We start from the raw sequence: 10,414 nt of genomic DNA, 5'->3' as shown, positions 1-10,414 counted from the left end.
AGATACTTTTGCTCTAATCCTTCTCTGCGGAGTACTGTGGCACACAGTATCCAGGAGAGGGCTGCTTCGGAGTGAGGAGATCAAATTATCTCCCAAAGGCATTGCGCCTTTCTTGGGTGAGGTTCGTTCAGAGGCGTTTCCTCTTCATGTCTTCCCCCGGTCCGTCAATGCCTGAGCTAACTGAAGGTCTCTTGGTTTGTTTATTCCAAGGTTTCCTCTCTTTCTAGTTTTTCTTTGTCCTGAATGCATTTTAACCCCATCAGAGCAGATGAGCAGCCTGTCCTGATAGCACTCAAACTCCCCATTTTCCAGGGCTGTGGTCTTTCTTGCTCTGGACTGAAGTCCAGTTCAAATGTGATGAGTTTCCTACCTAGAGAGCACTTCTGTGTGGGACAGATGACCCAGCCACATGCAGGTTGTTCTCGTCAGGTGCCCGCAACCTGTTGGAAAGGTCAGCATCTGTAGAGGAAAAGTTGCTCCAGTTTTATGCAAGGATTCAGGCAGGAGCTGAGAAGGACACAAGGAGAAGGACGAGGGCAGGGTCCACATCCTCGCTGCCCTGTGTCAGTGGGGGCAGAGCAGAGTACCACTCTGGAACTGCTTGCCGGGTCCACTTTGAGGCCTGCTCACCTTTGCCTGATCTCTGGGCTCCTGCCTAGATGCTACTAGCATCAGTCAGCTAATGCTTCAGCACTTCTGACTCCAGCCCCATGGCAACTGCCCTGGCCCCAGAACAGGTCAACACACCCTTCATACTCCCAGTATGCTTCTGCCTTCTTTCCCCACCCTATTTCCCTGCACTGGGGTTGTCAGAGGCAACTGGCCATGGAAGGTACCAGATAGACACACACAAAACATGCAGTGTAGGCCATGGTTGCAGATTTGGGGCCATGCGGCGCTGACCTTGAGATTCATAACCGTCATCATCATCTTCTGGGAAATTCAAAGCACTTTACTGTAACAAAAATACAATTAAATCCAACAATATGATAAGATAGCGCTGCAACTTAGAAACAATTTCCAGAGGGTAGCCCTGTTAGTAGGTTACAGCAGAAACAACATGGAATCATCTGGCACCTTAAAGGCTAACACATTTATTCTGGCATCTGCTTTTGTGAATTCCACAGCTTAGGAAAGGTACCAAGTCCAAGAGGTCGCCAGCAGGGTTAATGAGCAGCGTCAAGGGAGCTATTAGAGAAAAGAGAGCTTCCTTCAGAAAATGGAAGTCTTGCCCAAATGAGAACAAAAGAGAGCACAAGCTTGCACAAAGGCGATGCAAGCAGGCAATAAGAGTTACAAAAAACCACTTTGAAGAGCATATGGCTAACAAAATCAAGGCCAATGATAAAGAATTCTTTAAATATATCAGAAGCAGAAAACCAGCTACAGAGGCAGTTGGACCATTGGATGATAATGGAGTTAAAGGAGTACTGAAGGAGGACAAAGAAATGGCAAAGAAGCTGAATGAATTCTTCTCATCCGTCTTCGCTGCAGAAGATATAGGACAGATACCTATACCCAAACTGATGTTTTCAGGAAGGGAGTCTGAGGAACTGAGGCAAGTAGTGACGAAAAAATAAGAAGTTCTCAACCTTATTGATAAATTGAAAGCAAATAAATCACCGTGCCCTGATGGTATCCATCCCAGAGCTCTCAAAGAACTCAAATATAAAATTGCTGATCTTCTAACCAAAATATGCAACATGTCCCTAAGATCAGCCTCTATACCAGAGGACTGGAAGATGGCCAATGTAACACCAGTATTCAAAAAGGGATCCGGGGGTATCCGGGAAACTACAGGCCCATTAGCTTAACATCTGTTCTGGGTAAATTGGTTGAAGGCATTATTGAAGATAAAATTAGTAAGCATATAGAAGAACATGCCCTGCTGAAAAAGAATCAACATGGCTTCCGCAAAAGTAAGTCCTGTCTGACTAACCTGTTAGAGTTCTTTGAGAGTGTCAATAAGCATGTGGACAGGGCTGATCCAGTAGACATTGTTTACTTGGACTTCCAAAGGCTTTTGATAAGTCCCTCACCAAAGATTCCTGAGCAAACGTAGCAGTCATGGAATAAGAGGAGAGGCCCTCTTATGGATCAGTAACCGATTAAAGAAGAGAAAGCAGAGAGTAGGAATAAATGGTAAATTCTCCCAGTGGAGGGAAGTAAATAGTGGGGTCCCACAGGGATCTGTATTGGGACCAATGCTTTTCAACTTACTAATAAATGATCTGGAATTAGGAGTGTGCAGTGAAGTGGGCAAGTTTGTTGATGACACCTAATTATTTAGGGTGGTTAAAACAAAAAGGGATTGTGAAGAGCTCCAAAAGTATCTCTTCAAACTGGAAGAATGGGCATCTAAATGGCAAATGCGGTTCAGCTAAGTGAAGATGTTCAACCCAGTGTGCGGCTGCTGTAAAAAAGGCAAACTCCATGTTAGCCATAATTAGAAAAGGGACTGAGAATAAAACTGCCAACATCATACTGCCCCTATACAAATCTATGGTGCGGCCACACTTGGAATACTGTGTCTAGGGATGCACGAAAGTCACTTACCTGGTCTCGCAGCTTGCTTCGCGGTGGGGGAGAGGCGCTTCGCTGCTCCCCCCAAAGTTCAGGCCGGGGGGGGAGGCTTCCCTCCTCGCCCGGCCGAAATTCAGGCCGGGGGGGAGGCTTCCTGCCTCGCCCGGCCAAAATTCAGGCCAGGGAGAAGCGCCCCGTCTCCCCGGCCGCGAACTTCAAAAGAAAAAAACAACAACACGCCCCTGTGATAGGCTACGTAACGATTAACGTAGCCTATCACGGCTAGATCTGCAAAGTCAGCCGTGATAGGCTACGTTAATCGTCACGTAGCCTATCACGGGTGACTTTGGGGAAAAAAACGTGTACGTAAATGGCGGCCCCCATAGGGAGCCGCCACTTGCGTTCCTTATTTGGTCCCTGTAGTCTACGTAAAGATTTACGTAGACTACGGCGAAAATAAGGACAACGCAAATAGTGTTGCCCTTATTTTCGCCGTAGTCTACGTAAATCTTTACGTAGACTACAGGGACCAAATAAGGAACGTGAATGGCGGCTCCCTATGGGGGCTGCCATTTGCGTACGCGCTTTTTTTTTTTTTTTAAGTCACCCGTGATAGGCTACGTGATGATTAACGTAGCCTATCACGGCTGACTTTGTAGATCTAGCCGTGATAGGCTACGTTAATCGTTACGTAGCCTATCACAGGGGCGTGTTGTTGTTTTTTTTTTACTTGTAATGGCGGCAGCGGCAGCCGGTCAAAAGACCGGCTGCCGCCCCCGCCCCTGACGAAGACCTGCCGAACCGCCGCCGGGACCCGCCGCCGGGAGGGACATTCGTGAAAGGTAAGTCCCATCCCGGGGCGGGGGCGGGGGGGCGGAGAATTTCTCCCCGAACAACCTTCGGAGGACCAAATGCGTTGGCACTCGGCCCCCCGAAGTTTCGGGGAGAAATTCTCCCCCATCCCTAACTGTGTCCAGTTCTGGTCACCACACCTCAAAATATTGTAGAGCTGGAAAAAGTGCAGAAAAGGGAAACCAAAATGCTCAAGGGGCTGGAGCATCTCCCCTATGGGAGAAGGTTACAACAGCTGGAATTGTTTAGCTTGGAAAAGAGGAGGGTAAGGGCAGACACAGTAGAAGTCTACAGAATTATGCATGGTGTGGAGAATGTGGATAGGGAGACATTTTTTCCCTCTCTCAAAAACCTGGGGACATGCCATGAAGCTGATTGGTGGGAGATTCAGGACAGATAAAAGGAAGGACTTCTTCACACTGTGCAGAGTTAAACCATGGAATTCGCTACCACAGGATGTAGCGATGGCTGAACTGCAGACCGGAAGGTCGGCAGGACAGCAGTTCGAGACCCGAGTGCTGCGTGACGGAGTGAGCTCCCGTCTTCAGTCCCAGCTCCTGCCAACCGAGCAGTTCGAAAGCAAGAAATTGCAAGTAAATAAATAGGTACCGCCTCGGCGGGAAAGGTAACAGCGTTCCGTGCGCCTCGGTGTTCAGTCATGCCGGCCACATGGCCACGGAAGCGTCTTCGGACAGCGTTGGCTCTTCGGCTTAGAAATGGAGATGAGCACCACACCCTAGAGTTGGACACGACTGGCTGGGGACACCTTTACCTTTTAAAAGGGGGTTGGACAAATTCCTGGGGGAAAAGGCTATCAGTGGCTACTAGGCTTGATCGCTATGTGCTACCTGCAGTATCAGAGGCAGTGATCCTATCTACACCAGTTGCTGGGGAACAAGGGCAGGGGGGTGCTGTCGCACTCAAGTCCTGCTTGTGGGTTTCCGTGGGCAGCTGGTTGGCCACTGTGTGAACAGAACACTGGACTAGATAGACCCTTGGCCTGATCCATCAGGGCTTTTCTTATGTTCTTACATTTTAATATTGTATTATGTTTCTTATTTTGTTGCAATAGCTTGTGGCTGATGCAAATAAAATGTATATTCTGTTCTACTTGAAAACAATGCAGTGATTACTCGAAACCAGCATGGATTTGTCAAGAACAAATCCTGCCAGATGAATCTGATCTCATTTTTGGATCAAGTCACCTCCCTTGTGGACCGTGGGAATGCTGTAGACATAATATACCTCGACTTCAGCAAAGCTTTCAACAGAGTGCCCCATGATATCCTGATGAGCAAACTAGCTCAAAGTGGGCTAGATGAAACAACGATCCGGTGGATCCACAGTTGGCTACAGAATCGGACTCAAAGAGTGCTTATCAATGGGACCTTCTCAAACTGGGGAGAAGTAACGAGTGGGGTACCGCAGGGCTCAGTCCTGGGCCCAGTGCTCTTCCACATTTGTATTAATGACTTGGAGGAGGAGGTGCAGGGAATGCTGATCCAATTTGCAGATGACACAAAATTGGGCGGGATAGCTAATACCCTGGAAGACAGAAACAGAATTCAAAGTGATCTTGATAGACTGGAGCGCTGGGCAGAAAACAACAGAATGACACTGAATAGGGATAAATGCCAAGTTCTGCACCTAGGAAAAAGAAACCAAATGCACAGTTACAAGATGGGGGATACGTGGCTCAACCACACTACGAGCGAGAAGGATCTTGGAATTGTTGTCGATCACAAGCTGAATATGAGCCAAATATGTGATGTGGCTGCAAAAAAGGCAAATGCCATTTTGGGCTGCATTAATAGAAGCATAGCTTCCAAATCCCGGAAAGTACTAGTTCCCCTCTACTCAGCACTGGTTAGGCCTCATCTGGAGTACTGTCTCCAGTTCTGGGCATCACACTTTAAGAAGGATGCAGACAAGCTGGAGAGGGTTCAGAGAAGGGCAACAAAGATGATCAGGGGACTGGAAACAAAGCCCTATGAAGAGAGACGGAAAGAACTGGGCATGTTTAGCCTTGAGAAGAGAAGACTGAGGGGAGATAGGATAGCGTTCTTCAAGTCCTTGAAAGGTTGTCACAGAGAGGAAGGCCAGGATCTCTTCTCCATCATCCCAGAGTGCAGGACACGGAATCATGGGCTCAAGTTACAGGAAGCCAGATCCCTTCTGAACATCAGGAAAAACTTCCTGACTGTTAGAGCAATACGACAGTGGAACCCATTGCCTTGGGAGGCGGTGGGCTCTCCCACACTGGAGGCCTTCAAGACGAGGCTGGACAGCCACTTGTCAGGGATGCTCTGACTTGGATTCCTGCATTGAGAATGGGACTCAATGGCCTTGTAGGCCCCTTCCAACCCTACTATTCTATGATTCTACTTCTTGGTTTGTAGGCTGCTCAGGGAAGAAGTGTTGATGGGCAGCCGTATAAATTGAGTAGTAGCAGTAAGGGAACACTCCGACGTTTTCTTTTTTACCCCAGAATGTAATTGCGTATGACCAGACCCTGCTCATATTTCTGGCTCCTCGGGTGGGGTGTGTACTGTCTGCCTTGGACACTCATGCGTCCCCTTCACACATGGGGACTGGTGGCGACAGATATGTGCAGGCCTGCAAGTTTCTATCCCATGAAGTGAACCTGAACTGGAACAACAGTCCACGGAACGGGTGGGGTGGAAGATCTCCTCCCACTCTGTACAGGCAAAGTGTTAGAGGCTCCAAGGGAATTTTCTGAGCGACCCTAAGAAAAGGCATCTATTTTTCAGCATCTCCCTTCTGAATATTGTTAATGGAACAGGGAACACCGAAGACATGAGAGCTGCTTTGAAGTCCAGCTTCATGTTGTGCTCTGTGTGCTTCTCCCAACCTTCAGAACTTCGCAGATTGGCTTTAGCACTGTCACTTGCGGAGATGCTCAAAACGGCCTGAAGGAATTGCCGCGCTGCGCCCCACACCAGAAAGCACTCTGCACTGCCACCGGCGGCCCTCCAGGTTTGAGGGCAAGAGTGTGTCTCGCCCCGGTGTGGTGATTGTGACCTGCCACGGAGCCACACGTGTCGCTGAGTGCAGCTTGCGAGGGCACTTTGAAGAGGTACAGAGGGGATGGAGAGCTCTCTGCAGGCCACACGTAGAGACAGCCATTGCAGGCCTGAGAGGGAGAGAAGATGGCTGGCCTGGCATGGATGCCTGGGGTGCAGCACTCCAGCCAAGACTTGCCGGCCTCCCCCCTCCGCCCCACTCCCAGGCCCGGTGTGCAGAGGCAGGCTGTGGCTGCCCACCCGGGAGAGAAGAGCACTGTCCTCGAGTGCCGACGCAGGGCGGCCATGTCTCCTTTTTCCACAGGGGGCTTCCCTCTGCCTGAAGGGCTGTCCTGCCCAAGTGTGGTTGAAAGACAAAGCACCCTATGCAGGGAGAGCTGCAAGGGCCCTGGCCTTGCCCATCAGCAGCGAGTGGCTGGGCAGCCGAGTGACCTGGCAGGCACTTGGGCCGCCTGGGCGCAGCCTTCCTGGCTAAGGAACTGCATCTCTGCTTAAAGTGTAAGAAGTGCTTCTACATTTGCTGTTATACAAATCAACATATGCATGTGTTATGAGCATTGGTGTCCTCTTGTTTTTTGGGTGCTGCGTTTCCTCGTTTTGGTGATGCGCAAGTGGCCAGCCTAGTGCAGAGACCCTCTCTTCTTCTTCCCCCCTTGCCATGGCTGAAGCCTAGCTTCCCAGGCAGATGCCAGGGCAATGCTCTGCTGAGGCAGGGCTGAGATTAAGCCCTGTGGGATTAGCAGCGCATGGCAGAGGGAGGCAGGGAGGGAGGCAGCTGAGATGCGTTTCTCGCCCACACCGGCCATCTCAAGTGATGCAGCGCAAGGCAGCTGCTGCCTCTGTCTTTGAGGCAATAGGAGATAAACAGAACAGGCCAGGGTTAGGTTCGGGGTCTCCATTTGGGGTCTCCAGGGTTAGGTTCAGGGTCTCCATTTTTTTCCTTTTCCTCTCCCCCCGCATCTTCTTCATTTTTTTCTGTTTTGGTGCTAAATATGAGTGAGACCTCCCTATAAAGACCATGATGGGGCTGCGAGAATAGACAAGATGTCTCCATCTGATGCCTGCTGTGTATTAGGAACATATGCTGGAAGGGCCTGAGCAACTCTCTTCACAGACAAGCAATCTAAAGATGTGCTTTCACAAACACTCTGATTCTTGCTTAAAAATAGCAATAAGGCAGATACGCTGAAGAACATATTCTAAAGTTTGCAGTGTTAAATGCTTGTTCGAAATGCCCAGCAACTGGTTCCATTTGCTGGGATATTTTAGTTACAATCAAAGCACAATTTGTAAGAAAAAGAAATCGGTCAGGTATCTGTGACAATTTTCATTAACTTGGGAATTCCCCGGCCCTTGGGGATTTAAAAGAGGACTGCCACAGCCTTCCCTCTTTATGGGCGTTACGCCATGGACAGTTGTTTGTTCTGGAGAAGGACCACCCCAACGACCGTGTCCTGGTTGGAGGGGGGAGGGTCTGTATTTGTTCCCCATATTTTGCTACACTCTGGGTCAGCTTGTCAAGAGGCAAGGGAAATGTTCCATGACTGTTGTTGTCAGTTCCTTTATTGACAGTTGTGCAACATTTTGCTTTCAGCTTTTTAATTAGTAAACATCATCAGCACTTTGACTTTTATCTAAAAGGAGAAGTAGCTCCCCAGATGGAAATATCACAGACTATGAAATAAAAAGAGCCTTTAAATGCCCGGAATTCTTGCAGGGAGACAGATGCTGTTTTGGCGTTTGATACTGCTGTTGATTCCTCACATGTTCTTTGCACTGGCTCTGTTCCAATAATTTTTATTCCTGTTAAACTGGATTTTAGTGACTGTCTGCCTTCCTTGCCCTAGGTCAGTCTCCATTTGAAGGGGTGATCCCTGGCTGCCTCATCAGTCTCAGCGGGGGCAGAGCAGGCAGGGCTGGCATCGGGGGTTGGTCCTGGGTGCCTGCTTCAGTCAGGGGGGCTGCTGCCAACCTCTGGCATGCCCTCCTCCTCCTCGTGGCTGCTGCCTGTTCAGCTGCCCTTTCCCAAGTGAGCGAGGAGAAAGAGCAGGGACTCCATGCACGTTTTCCTCTCCCGGGGTGGGGGGTGCAGATTGGGCCCAGAGCACATGGGCAGTGGCAACCGTGAGGAGGACAAGGAGGTGGGTGGGCACAGGGAGGAGGGTGGGCCACTGAGAGCATCTTGTCCACAGGGCCTCAAGGATAGAACCACCCTTGGGACTAAGTGAAACTGCCCACAGAGGTCCTTCACAGGTAACGTCGAGACTGTGACTTCAGCTTCATGTGTAAAATTTCATAGCAGCTCGCAAGATAAAACATTACAAATGTCATCCAGTAAAACAGACAAATCAAATCAATAAACCCATCTCAATAAAGCCCAGAAGAATCATCCCAACCACCAGAATCTGGGTATGCAGCAACAAAGGTCAATGGCCCTCCCTTTCCAAAAAGGTAACAGAAAGGAGGCTTATCAAGTTGCTCTTTGGAGGGATTTCAAGACCCTTGGGGCCTGCCACAGAGAAGGTCCTGCTCCTCGTAGAGGCGAACCTAGCCGCTACATGGGATGTAACCTGGAACAGACCTCTTCAGAAAATCTTAAACCTGCAGGCCATTTAAGTATTGGCAGCTCTCTGCCTCTTTTTCTCAGCTTCCTATCTGTCCGGCAGCCGACCTCACAAACATGGCAATCTTGAGCCCCTTGGCACTGAATAGGAGCAGAGAGGAGCGCTCTCCCTGTGGAGCCGAGTGAACTTGCTGGAGGCTGCCCTTTGTGTGCTGGACTGGAGCCAGGACAAGCAAGGAAAATTCTGTAATTGACGTGCCTGAGAGTCATGCTATATAAAGTGGCCTTCCCCAACCTGGTGCCCTCCATACTAGCTGTGGGATTCTGGGACTTGTAGTCTGGCACATCAGGAGGACACTAGGCTGGGGAGTGCTGGTGTGAAGTGTGATTGGTAATAATCACAATCACAAAGCCCAGAGCGAAGCCTTGGGTGCCGATTTGCTTCCGGGTCCCCTGCTGGATAGAGCCTCAAGAAAACCTCCGGCCCCACAAAGCCTGCTGGCACGGCGCCGCAGAGACGTGCCCATGAGCTTGTCTCAGGCCGTCGCGTTGTCCTGTTCCCTAAGCCTGCCCTGAAATCATGTGTATGTTTTGTGCTTTTTTATATTGATAAGTCTGGAACTCTTAAATCCCACACTAGTGAAAATATTGAATTAGCTCTTTACCCATGTTCCTTGAAATGCAGCAATCCTGCCTTTTCAGAGACACACCATGTACTGCAAAGTATTTTATGACAGCCACATAACGCCACGCAGGTTGCTGAAGTGCAATGGAACACAATTCCGTGGATTGCAATAATGGCTTCTTTTCAGAGCAGCAACGTTGCAGTAATGCGGAAGGATGCGGCGGGGGTGTCCTCCTTTTCCCTCTGACCATCTCAGAGGGACAGCATCAAAGTGCGGCGAGGAAGTGCATGTGGAAGTAGCCTGCTCGGAGCTGCCTGTGCCATGGAATGGGATTCTTTTTTGTGTCCCTTCTCAATTTCTCAACGATGTTCGCTTAGGGCCCTAGGAGAGGCAAAACCTGGCCCTGGTCTGCTTTGCCAGTTATTGTGTGGAAGCCAGCCCTGCCGATGCGTAACTTGCAGGGACGGTCCTTGTAGCTTTGCCAGTCTTTTCCTGGACATATTTTATTTCTGTGTTATTGTATCCGAAGCAATTTTTAATACTGTGCCACAGGACACTAAGGAGCCTATTCAGAGATGGCGTCTGTGCCCCGTGGAAGGGCCTTTTCATGTACTGCACATCTGATTGGAAGAACCGGCCCTCTGCGGCCCCCTGGCATACTGTAACTCACACAAAATGGGGGCGTTTCTGGGATTTTCTGCATTAGTCTCTGGCCCTTTGACATGTCCAGTGCAAGCCCGATGGGGCTCCATTGTGCTGTTTGCACAAAGGCAGGCAAGGCGGCCTCTTTCTTCTCTGTCAGCTGC

Source organism: Heloderma suspectum, chromosome 8 (genome assembly GCF_057233095.1).
Source record: "Heloderma suspectum isolate Gila_16-S chromosome 8, 16-S_ref, whole genome shotgun sequence".
NCBI lineage: Eukaryota > Metazoa > Chordata > Lepidosauria > Squamata > Helodermatidae > Heloderma > Heloderma suspectum.
Note: the sequence above shows the minus strand (reverse complement) of the source record.